This window comes from Podarcis muralis, chromosome 9 (assembly GCF_964188315.1).
Source record: "Podarcis muralis chromosome 9, rPodMur119.hap1.1, whole genome shotgun sequence".
In the NCBI taxonomy this organism is placed as follows: Eukaryota; Metazoa; Chordata; class Lepidosauria; order Squamata; family Lacertidae; genus Podarcis; species Podarcis muralis.
In genome coordinates, this window is record NC_135663.1 from 54,053,235 (window position 1) to 54,063,581 (window position 10,347).

Below are 10,347 nucleotides of genomic sequence, written 5' to 3' on the forward strand. Positions count from 1 at the left end.
AAGGAAGCCATACTGCTCTATTTCCAATCAGTGCCATGTCCTGCAGCTTCCTGCTCCTAAATCCCATAACTTTTTACAACAGAAATGCTCTGGTTTATATATGTCTAATTTCTGTTGTGCTGCAGCTGCTTCAGACAGAAAGAATGTGGCAATACAGAACAAACCACGGCAGAAGAACCACCAATGAACTATCAGTGTGTAAATAACATGTTGCAGAATATGTCAGCAACAAAACACTGCCCCAGAGGGACCCCATAATCCTGCTACACACAACCATCCATTTGGTAAATGTACCATGGGACTATATGCCATGTGGGTAGATCAGGCATCCCTAGGGAACTCTTGTTTAGGGAACTTAGAACTACTTTGGAGAACAAAGTTTTGAGGGAGGGGATTTTTCCCCCTATGTCAAACAACGAAGCATTCTTTCAAATGAACATTTGGGTGAAAAGTGCCGAGTTTATTTAGACTGGATAAAACAAGATTCTCCAGTCAGGCACCAGTTGAGCCATAATTTGCATGAAATAAACAACAATTTTCAGATGGGGGGGAAAACAAACACAGAGTAAAATAAATAAATAAAGCCTAATTATAGTCTAAGTAAGCATATGGTGCAGCTCCATTTTACAGGGAAATCATATCCATGTGGCACAAACTAGATTCTTCAATGGCTAGTTGTATGACCAGTGCTTTTTTCCTGGGGGTATTCAAGGGTATGCAGTACCAGCACTGTACATGACTGAACCAATGCTCTCGCATGCCTTGCCCACAGAATGGAGTACTGCCATGCATGCTTTTATTTTTATTACTTATTAAATTTGTATACTGCTTCTCATCTGAGGAACTCGGGGCAGTTCACAGCATAAAAATACAAAACACAAACACAAAATCCAAAATAAAAACAAGAACAAAGAAACCCAACAAAACCTAGAGGGCCGTGAGTTCTCAATCCCAGATTTAAATCAGTTTGCAGGGGGTGATTTTGAACAAGAGCTTAGACCTGAAGGTTGAAGATTATGAGATGATGCTCAGGTGCCTAGCTACATTGCATCTCTCTTCTCTAAGACGTTTGGAGGAAAGCTGCAATGGGGGGGGGGGTCTGCAGGAGGCCTTAAGAATGATGATCCTGTTTCAGGGGCCAAGCCAGGTTAGCAACAGAAGGCTAGGGGAGCAGGGCCAATTGCAGAACAGCTGCTGTACGACTTTTCATCAGAACACAGGAAGGTGCCTTATACAGTGGTACCTCGGGTTAAGAACTTAATTCCTTCTGGAGGTCCATTCTTAACCTGAAGCACCACTGTAGCTAATGGGGCCTCCTGCTGCCGCCGCACTACCAGAGCACAATTTCTGTTCTCATCCTGAAGCAAAGTTCTTAACCTGAGGTACTATTTCTGGGTTAGCGGAGTCTGTAACCTGAAGTGTATGTAACCCGAGGTACCACTGTACTGAGTCAGATGATTCATGGAATCACAGAATTGTAGAGCTGGAAGGTTCGAACAGCTCTCACTGTCAGAAAGTTCTTCCTGATTGTTCCATTCAACTTAGTATTGTCTACACTGATGCACAGCATATCTCAGAGTTTCAGACAGCCCTATGTGGAAACGTGAGAGATTGAACCAAGGACCTTCTTCATGCAAGGCAAATGCTTTACCACTGAGCTATGGCCCTTTCCCCCTTCAGGCCTGTCTCCTACCAGAAACAATGAGAAGATGCACGATGCACAGTGCCTGCTGTTTATTGGGAGGCTGTAAAAGCGTCTCATTTCGATAACCAAGAAGGAAGTCTTCATCTGGGTTCAGCTTAGCATGAGAGCTGGAGAGGGTAGTGGGCTAGCGAAGTGTCCCATCCTCTCGAAGCATTCACCCCTTATCCTTACTGGCGAATGAGCTCCAACAATCTGGCCTCAACTACTGTGTGATTATCAACTCTTCGGGGGCATGTGTACAAACAGGAATTCATTCAGCAGCTGATAAATTGCCCACAATATACCAATTTCAGAATGCCACATCTAAAGAAGACAGTAATGTTACAGACCACCCCAATCCCAATAGGATTCCGGGGTATTTGCTCCTTTGGAGAATTGAAGATGCAGTGGAGACTTCTTTCGCGACATTAAGAAATATGATTTATTCACATATTTATACCTGAATTTAGATGGAACGAGTCCAAATGTCATGGTCCAGTTCACGGGCGATTGAAGTCCTGGCAGGGGACATCAGGACCGGGGGCAAGATGGCAGGGTGGGAGCAGGAACGGGGTCCAAAAGCCAGGAGTCAGGAGCCAAGAGTCCGAGGGTCAGGAAGCAAGGAGTCACGAAGTCAAGGGTCCGAGGATCAAGAAGCAGGCAGTCAAGAATCCGAGGTTCAAGGATCAGGAAGCAAGAAGCCAAATGCAGCAAGGCAGGAAACGTGTTGCTGTGGCAAAGAGCCGAAGGGAAATGCTGACCTTATAACCCTTCCCAGCTCTTGCCACCAGGTGCTGTGAGTTACCAATCGGCCTCACCTGTGGGGCCGCGCCTTGCCTCTTCAGAACAAACTTAGGGAGGCCCCAGTCCTGCAAAGTCCTATTAGTCACAGGGCCTGGCTCCTGCACGTGCACCTGACACCAGATCTTACAGCGTGGTCATCTCAAGAGGGGCTTGTTCCCCATAGCAGTCCAGCCCTGGAGTCCAAGGCATCTGTCCCAGCCTGCCTTCAGCCAGCCAGCCTGTATCATTCTGCCTTTTTCAGTTATCCTAAACCTCATGCCAAAGGGCCGAAACTGTGACATGATGCCCAGTTACCCTGGCAACCTTCCAAATCTCCTGTGTCTGTTCAACTCTCAGGGCAGGGGAGAAGGATAGTTGTCTCATGTGGTCAGTACTCCTCTATAGCCCTCTATTGTTTCTTAATGGCCAGGTCATTTTGCATAAGGTGGCCCAACAATTACTCTGCAGCTTGTATTTCTCCCTTCACATCCCAAAGAGTCAAAATCTTGCCATTTATTCATTTCTTGGGTTTAAGGGAGTCTCTCCACCCAAATCATAGCAATAATTTTAAAAGAGAAAAAATAGACAAGTGTCATGGATGAGAAAATGCAATATGATTTATAAGAAATACAACCAGTATAGCTGCAACTGATTTTATAGACAAACAAGAAAAGAAGACGGAATTTCCAGAGACTCTTACCACTACATCCATCCATTATTCAGACAAATAGTCATCTGAAGTGAAATGAAGATTCATGCAACACTTAGGAGCTTGGCTGAATCAGCTAAATGAATACACCAGGCTCATTTGGTTAACAAGCATGCATGCACTATATTTTGCTTTCCTGAGTTCTCCGGAAGAGGGCTATGTATTCTGTCCTGTGATGTCCGCCTACTGTTTTTATAGCGAAATTATAATATACCCTAATACTTCTCCCCCGGGCAAACTAATTGTTAATAATGAAAGAAGCTGTCAATTCAGTTCTAGCAAAAATCGTCACGAACCACTCAAGTCTGCCAGATCTCTCCAAACATGTCAAATTTCATTACCCTGTTTAAGTGTCAAGAGAGTTATTTCCTCTAGAACGGGGAGGGGAAGTGACTCACCACTATGAACTACTTGGGCAGCTTTGAATGAGCTGGAGATCATTTGCATACGCAGTCAACACCAGAAAAGCATCAGTTGGCATGTTGGGAAATGGTGACAAAGATTCCTCTTGCCACCTCAGGAGGACCAAATGGGGCGAAACTCATTCGGAATGTACAAAGCAGTTGCCCACACTTAGTACAAAATTATATTGCAGTGGGGCTGGGTGAAAGCCAACTGCACACAAATGCTTGAAAGTAGGTTTTCTGTTCGAGTCGGTTATCACAGCACACTCACACATTAGAAGGAAAAATCAGGTTGGCGCCAACATCTCTAAGTGTCCTCTCTCGACATTGTTGATGTAGGGATGTGCATAGGTGCTAGGAGAGGTTATATTTACAGTGGAACCTCTACTCACAACCACAATCCGTTCCGGAGACCCATCCTTATGGCGAAACGGGTCACTGGGAGAGGTGCCGTTGTGTGCAGGCACGGGCGGCGATTGCCCACTTCTGCGCATGCGTAAATGGTGGCAAACCTGCCAGTTACTTCTGCGTTTGCCGTGGTCGCAACTTGGATCGTCCACGAGTGGAGGCGGTTGTAAGTACAGTGGTACCTTGGGTTACAGACGCTTCAGGTTGCAAACTCTGCTAACCCAGAAATAGTACCTCGGGTTAAGAACTTTGCTTCAGGATGAGAACAGAAATCGCGTGGCGCCAGCAGAAGGCCCCATTAGCTAAAGTGGTACCTCAGGTTAAGAACAGTTCCAGGTTAAGAACAGACCTCCAGAACGAATTAAGTTCTTAACCCGAGGTACCACTGTAGAGGCTTTACTGTATTACGGTAGATATTATCCTTCCTTCCTCACCTTTGTGAGTTCAGCTAAGTACAATCCCTTTGCAGCTTAAAGGGAAGCTTAGATAGCCTCGTTTTAGCCTTTTAATTTAAGTAATCCAGGATGTTTTAAGGCAGACTGGGTCCTCCTGGTATTTCCCCCCTTTCTCCCCCTTAAAACAAGAATCACACAAACAAACTTTACTCACTTAGAGTACTTGTTGAAGAGTTACAGATAAAACAGCTTTGTTCAGGCAGGCTTAAAATAGCAATTTGGTTACAAAGCCAAGCTTAAGTCTAGCTTAGTTTAAGTGGTACAGGGTGCCAACTTGAATAAAATATTGTGGGGGCCCAGGTAAGCCCTGCTGCACATAATTGATCACATGATGTGGTGCGCACACACCATTTGAATGGCAATGCCCATTAACTTTGGTGGGCGGACCCCTCGAATATTTTATTGCAGGGGCCGAAGTCTCCGAAGCCCCTAGAAGTTGGTTCCTATCAGATGGTGTCTGAGCAATGGAGCTCAGACATGCAGATTGTTCTCAGATTTCAGTTTATATTTCCATGCTTTACTTTGCTGAATGTTTTGTGATCTCTGCTGGGGCTCTCTCTCCCAAAGTACTTGTCCCAAACCTGGATCTTAGGCTTCCAGGGAATTCTCCTCCCCCCCCCCCCTTTTTAACCAAATTACTAAATATCAACAGCTGGCTGCCTTGGAGCCATCCTAGGCTCGAATGCCCCTTCCTTATCAGTACGCGTAGAATAAACTGAGCCAGCACAATCAGAGAAGCAGAAAGAAACTTTGAGGAGGGTTTTCTGGCAAAGGATAAAAGAAGGAGCAGCCAGCGGCTAGACAGAAGATACCGTAAACGTTTTAGAAGCTGTTTCGTTTTATGAGGAAAGAATGGGCTGAAGGTGATGATACAAAGTGATAAGACAGCACTGTCCACATTCTTCGGTCAATAATGATCTGGCAAATCATTAAGGGGCCTCCTGGTTGCTTCGCACACCCTTTATTCTGTCAGCCATTCCGACTGGTGTGGAGCCTTCTCTTTAGAGAGCATTGATGTTGTCTGATGTGGACAATGTTTGTGCCAGAAGTGGCTACAAAGGACACAAACATGGGGGTGTTTCACCCCCCCTCCTTCTACCCAGATTTGCATTGGCTCGCCCCCCCACCTACCCACAAGCATCCACCCCCGCCCCTGTTCTTTCTTTAGTTCGCATTTCAGTTTTAGTCATTGCTGTCAGTGAAAAGATGAAAACACGAAATGTAAAGAAAAAGAAGGTACCTTTTATCATATGTGGTGGACCTGCCCCAAGGTGAAAGACTTCTGGGAGAAGATTTATAATGAATTGAAAAAAATGTTGAAATATACATTCATTAAGAAACCAGAGGCCTTTCTTCTTGGAATAACAGGCTTGGAATTGCCCAAGAAAGATGTTAGACTGTTTTTGTATGCCACAACCGCAGCTAGAATTTTGTTAGCCAAGAACTGGAAAACACAAGAAGTGCCAACAGTGGAGGAATGGCAGATGAAGATGATGGACTTTTCAGAGCTAGCCAACCTGACCGGAAGAGTCTGCAACCAGAAGGAGGAGGAGCGCCAAGAGGAATGGAGGAAATTCAAAGACTATTTAGTTAAATATGCTAAGATAATTTAAATAGAAATACTTGCAAACACCAGATAGGCTTAGGATTTAAATATGTGATGTTATAGAATAACATGTTTAAATTTAATATGAAAAGAAAGAAAGACGTTAATTGATTCAGTAAATTTTATGAGAAATTTATTTTTTGAAAACTGTTACAATGATATATATTGAAACTCAGCCAGGGGGATTTGAGGAAGTCACGTAACAATGTTATTAAGACTAGAATAATTACAGTTGGGATTTTTGTTTGTTTGTTTATAAATTTTGGGAAATCAATAAAAAAAATTGGGGGGAAAGACAGCTAAACATGGAGGATAAATCGGAACTGAGCAGGGGAACGTTGAGAAACATGTGCCGCTTGTCTGGAGCTTTCCACGTGATTCGTGAGATGCTGAGCGAAAACATGCTCCTCAGGTCCTCCTGACAGCAGTTGCAGGCCTCACCTTTGGAGACCAAATTCCCACACTTTCCCATCTGCTCGCTGCCATTAAGTTCAAAGTCAGAGTACAGAATCTGTTTAATCAGATGGGACTGCTTGCTGTTAGGCGTTCAGAGGGGTGTTCTGTATCCAATGACTAATCCTTACACTTGGCAAAATACAACATTTGTTTTCCAGAGACTCTACAGGGTTTTTTTTTCTCTCTCTCTCTTTACATGTAATATTCCTTAGCAGGGGTTAGAATTGGGGGGGGGGGGGGAGCATATCTGAATATTTCAAAAGGAGTCTATTGAAACCTGGTACAAACTGCATTTCTGCAGGGAATTTGGCTAAGCAAACCATTTCTGCGGTACTTATGTATTCTTGGTTTTTTATGACACAGTTGCTTATTATTAAGCAGAGAAAATTCACAGACACAAGGTATCAGTTTCAAATAAATATGGTAATTGGAAGTAGTAAAAAACAGGGGGGTTAACAATACCCCCTTCAATCTTACTTTATTTTATTTTTAGGTCCAATTCACATGGAGGTTTGTGTGTGATTTCTGCTGAGTTTTAAGTCAGGGGTGGGATCCCCTCCAGCTCATCAGCTGTTCATTAGGGAGCAGGAAAGAGGTAAAAGGATGTGGAAGCTGTGGAAAGTTTTCAATTGAAGCTCCTTCCTCGGCAAGGAGATGTGCTGGAAAAAGATCAAAGCACAGTGGGAAAACGTCTCAGCAGAGTGGCGGACTTGTAGAGAGGCAGAAACTGTCGATGCATTTTGCAGGCAGTTTTTGTGATGCAATTACGGTACATTTTGCCACTTGAGGCTTTGAACGGCGGTAAGGAGGGGCTTGCAGTTCAGCTGCACATTGGCTTTTATCTGTATTGTTGCAAGCCACCCCAATCTCTGAGCTGTGCTTACTAGGTTCCAGGTGCTTACCCAGGGTTCAGTTTCCTTGGAATGAGGGACAGTGGTGTCCTTATGATATATAAAAGGGTAAAGGTAGACCCCTGACCATTAGGTCCAGTCGTGGCCAACTCTGGGGTTCTAGTGTTCATCTCACTTTATTGGCCGAGGGAGCCGGCGTACAGCTTCCGGGTCATGTGACCAGCATGACTAAGCCGCTTCTGGCAAACCAAAGCAGCACATGGAAATGCCGTTTACCTTCCTGCCGGAGTGGTACCTATTTATCTACTTGCACTTTGACATGCTTTCAAACTGCTAGGTTGGCAGGAGTAGGGGCTGAGCAACGGGAGCTCACCCTGTTGTGGGGATTCAAACTGCCAACCGTCTGATCGGCAAGTCCTAGGCTCTGTGGTTTAACCCACAGCACCACCTGCGTCCCTTTCTGATATATATTTACACGTATATTCTGTGAACTGCACAGAGACCCTGGTGTATAGGGCGGTATATAAATTCAATTAATAATAATAATATACAACCTGAGGGATTCACAGCACCCCAACACCCCAAGAGAGTCTTGCTTCTCCCACAGCTACAGACTTGGATCACAGCAGAACTCAGGCATGGCTGGGTCTCTGATCTGCCCAGCCTGCTTTCTGCTTCTATTTCACACACCTACATTTGACTTTTGCCTTTCTAACTAACAGATACACTGTTTTAGTGTATCTGAAGAAGTGTGCGTGCACATGAAAGCTTATACCAAGAACAAACGTAGTTGTCTCTAAGGTGCTACTGGACATGTTTTATATTTTTTTAATATATTTTAACTAACAGTTGAGGGAGGGATGCCTGCCCATTTGTTTTCTGGCACAGAGCCACTTGCTTTGTATTCTGAATGGCCCATACTTTGGGGGCCATTACCAGGAAACTTGCCTGAATCCTTGTTAGATCCAAGAATTAGAAGGGACTCGGGCATAAAACTGCCTCCACCCTTCCCAAATTCACAACATTATTCTTCTGCTCAGATTACTAAATTCCTTTTTAGGCATCAGCATAGGCAGGGGAGATAACAAGAGCAAGATGAACTTCGTCTAAAAACCAGAAAGAAAAGTTAATGGAGAAATGAAAAGTGAAAGAATTAAATATATGCCTCTGTTTCCATGGAAAATAGATCTCTGTGTGTATTTGTGAGTGAGTCTGGTACCTCCCACTATTGGAATGTGCCCCTAGGACCAGAAAAGCTTCCCTTCCTCATGGACTGTGGTCCAGATGAAAATCAGTCCCCATCATCGTCTGTCCCCCGTCCCCCCCCCCCACTCTGCAACTGCCCTTAAAATTTATATTATGGGTATGTTGGTGCTGCAAACTGGTTTAGCCCAATATCGGATATGGATCGTTTAAGCAGGTCCACTCATGGCAAATGACTGCAATATTTTTTCTCTTGATACAAGACAGGCAATGTGCAGGGAACCAAGTGCTATGAGCCAGCAGCTAAGAAGTTCATCTTTCCCCTGAGCTTCCCCCTTTCCCTGCTCTTACACTTGAAATATTCATTGAGGCCGGAGCAGTGGATTTCTAGGATGGCAGTAAAAGGAAGCCACACACATTGCTCTACAGAAAATAATAATATTTAGAACTACATTCACACAGACCTGAGTAAATAGTTCTCAGTGTCCTTTTTTTTTTTTTTTACTGTTTAACTTCTTTTATTTTTAAAACTTTCCCATAACTGTTTTATTATATTTTGTGCAGTGCCTTGAGACATATGTGGAAAATAATTAACAAATAACAAGAATACTAATGCTACTAATGGTCTAGGTCCTGGTTAGATTATTACCCTGGAAGTAGAAGCAATCCTACCAATTTAATCTCATTTGCCTAGGTAAAAGGTAAAGGGACCCCTGACCATTAGGTCCAGTCATGGCCGACTCTGGGGTTGTGGCACTCATCTCGCTTTATTGGCCGAGGGAGCCTGCGTACAGCTTCTGGGTCATGTGGCCAGCATGACTAAGCTGCTTCTGGCGAACCAGAGCAGCACACGGAAACACCATTTACCTTCCCGCCGTAGCGGTACCTATTTATCTACTTGCACTTTGAGGTGCTTTCGAACTGCTAGGTGAGCAGGAGCAGGGACCGAGCAACGGGAGCTCACCCCGTCGCGGGGATTCGTACCCCCAACCTTCTGATCGGCAAGTCCAAGGCTCTGTGGTTTAACCCACAGCACTACCTGCAATGCCATTGGAAGGAGAGTGGAGTCTCTAGAAATGGATGTTAATTGCAATGTTAGTTGGAATGTAATTCGTTAATAATTTTGAAACTGAATAAAAATTAATTGGCAAAAAAGGAAGGAAAGTAGAGTCAACACATGCACAATAAAGTCCTTCTTTCTTGGTGCTTAACTTTGTTTCAGTTAACAGATTTAATTTGCCCAATTAACAGATTTCTGAGCTAAGCTCTGCCAGTTACAGGTTAATGGACCTAACAATCCTTTAAGTCTTTCAGGAAATGTTTCTTTGCTCCCATTCAACCAATAAGTGATAAAACTGAGATTCAGCTACGTCTGCCAGGAGTAGATTGGGGAAAATAAACTCCTTAAAGAATCTTAAACTTGGTATCATATTAATATTCCATGGATAAACTAACTTTTAGAAGATATCCCTTTAACCCATATTGCCGCCTGCAATGTGGGTTGTCTATGATACAGCACATTTTCACCTTTTCAATTTATGGTAGAAGTAGAGAGTCTAACCCACTTGTGTACATTGGGAGTATGGAAGCCAGGGTGGAGGCAATAGCTTCTTTAACCTCCAAGATTGCAATCTCGTATTAGTTGTTTGCTCTGCATTTGTCAATCCATTCCCAATCAACATTACTACTAGACTTTTTGTTTAACATAGCTTAAGACTTCAGCTCCAGCCTTGTACTGCCATTATCCGCTCTCTGTCTTCTTGTAACAGAAGAGCAGCAAAACAATGG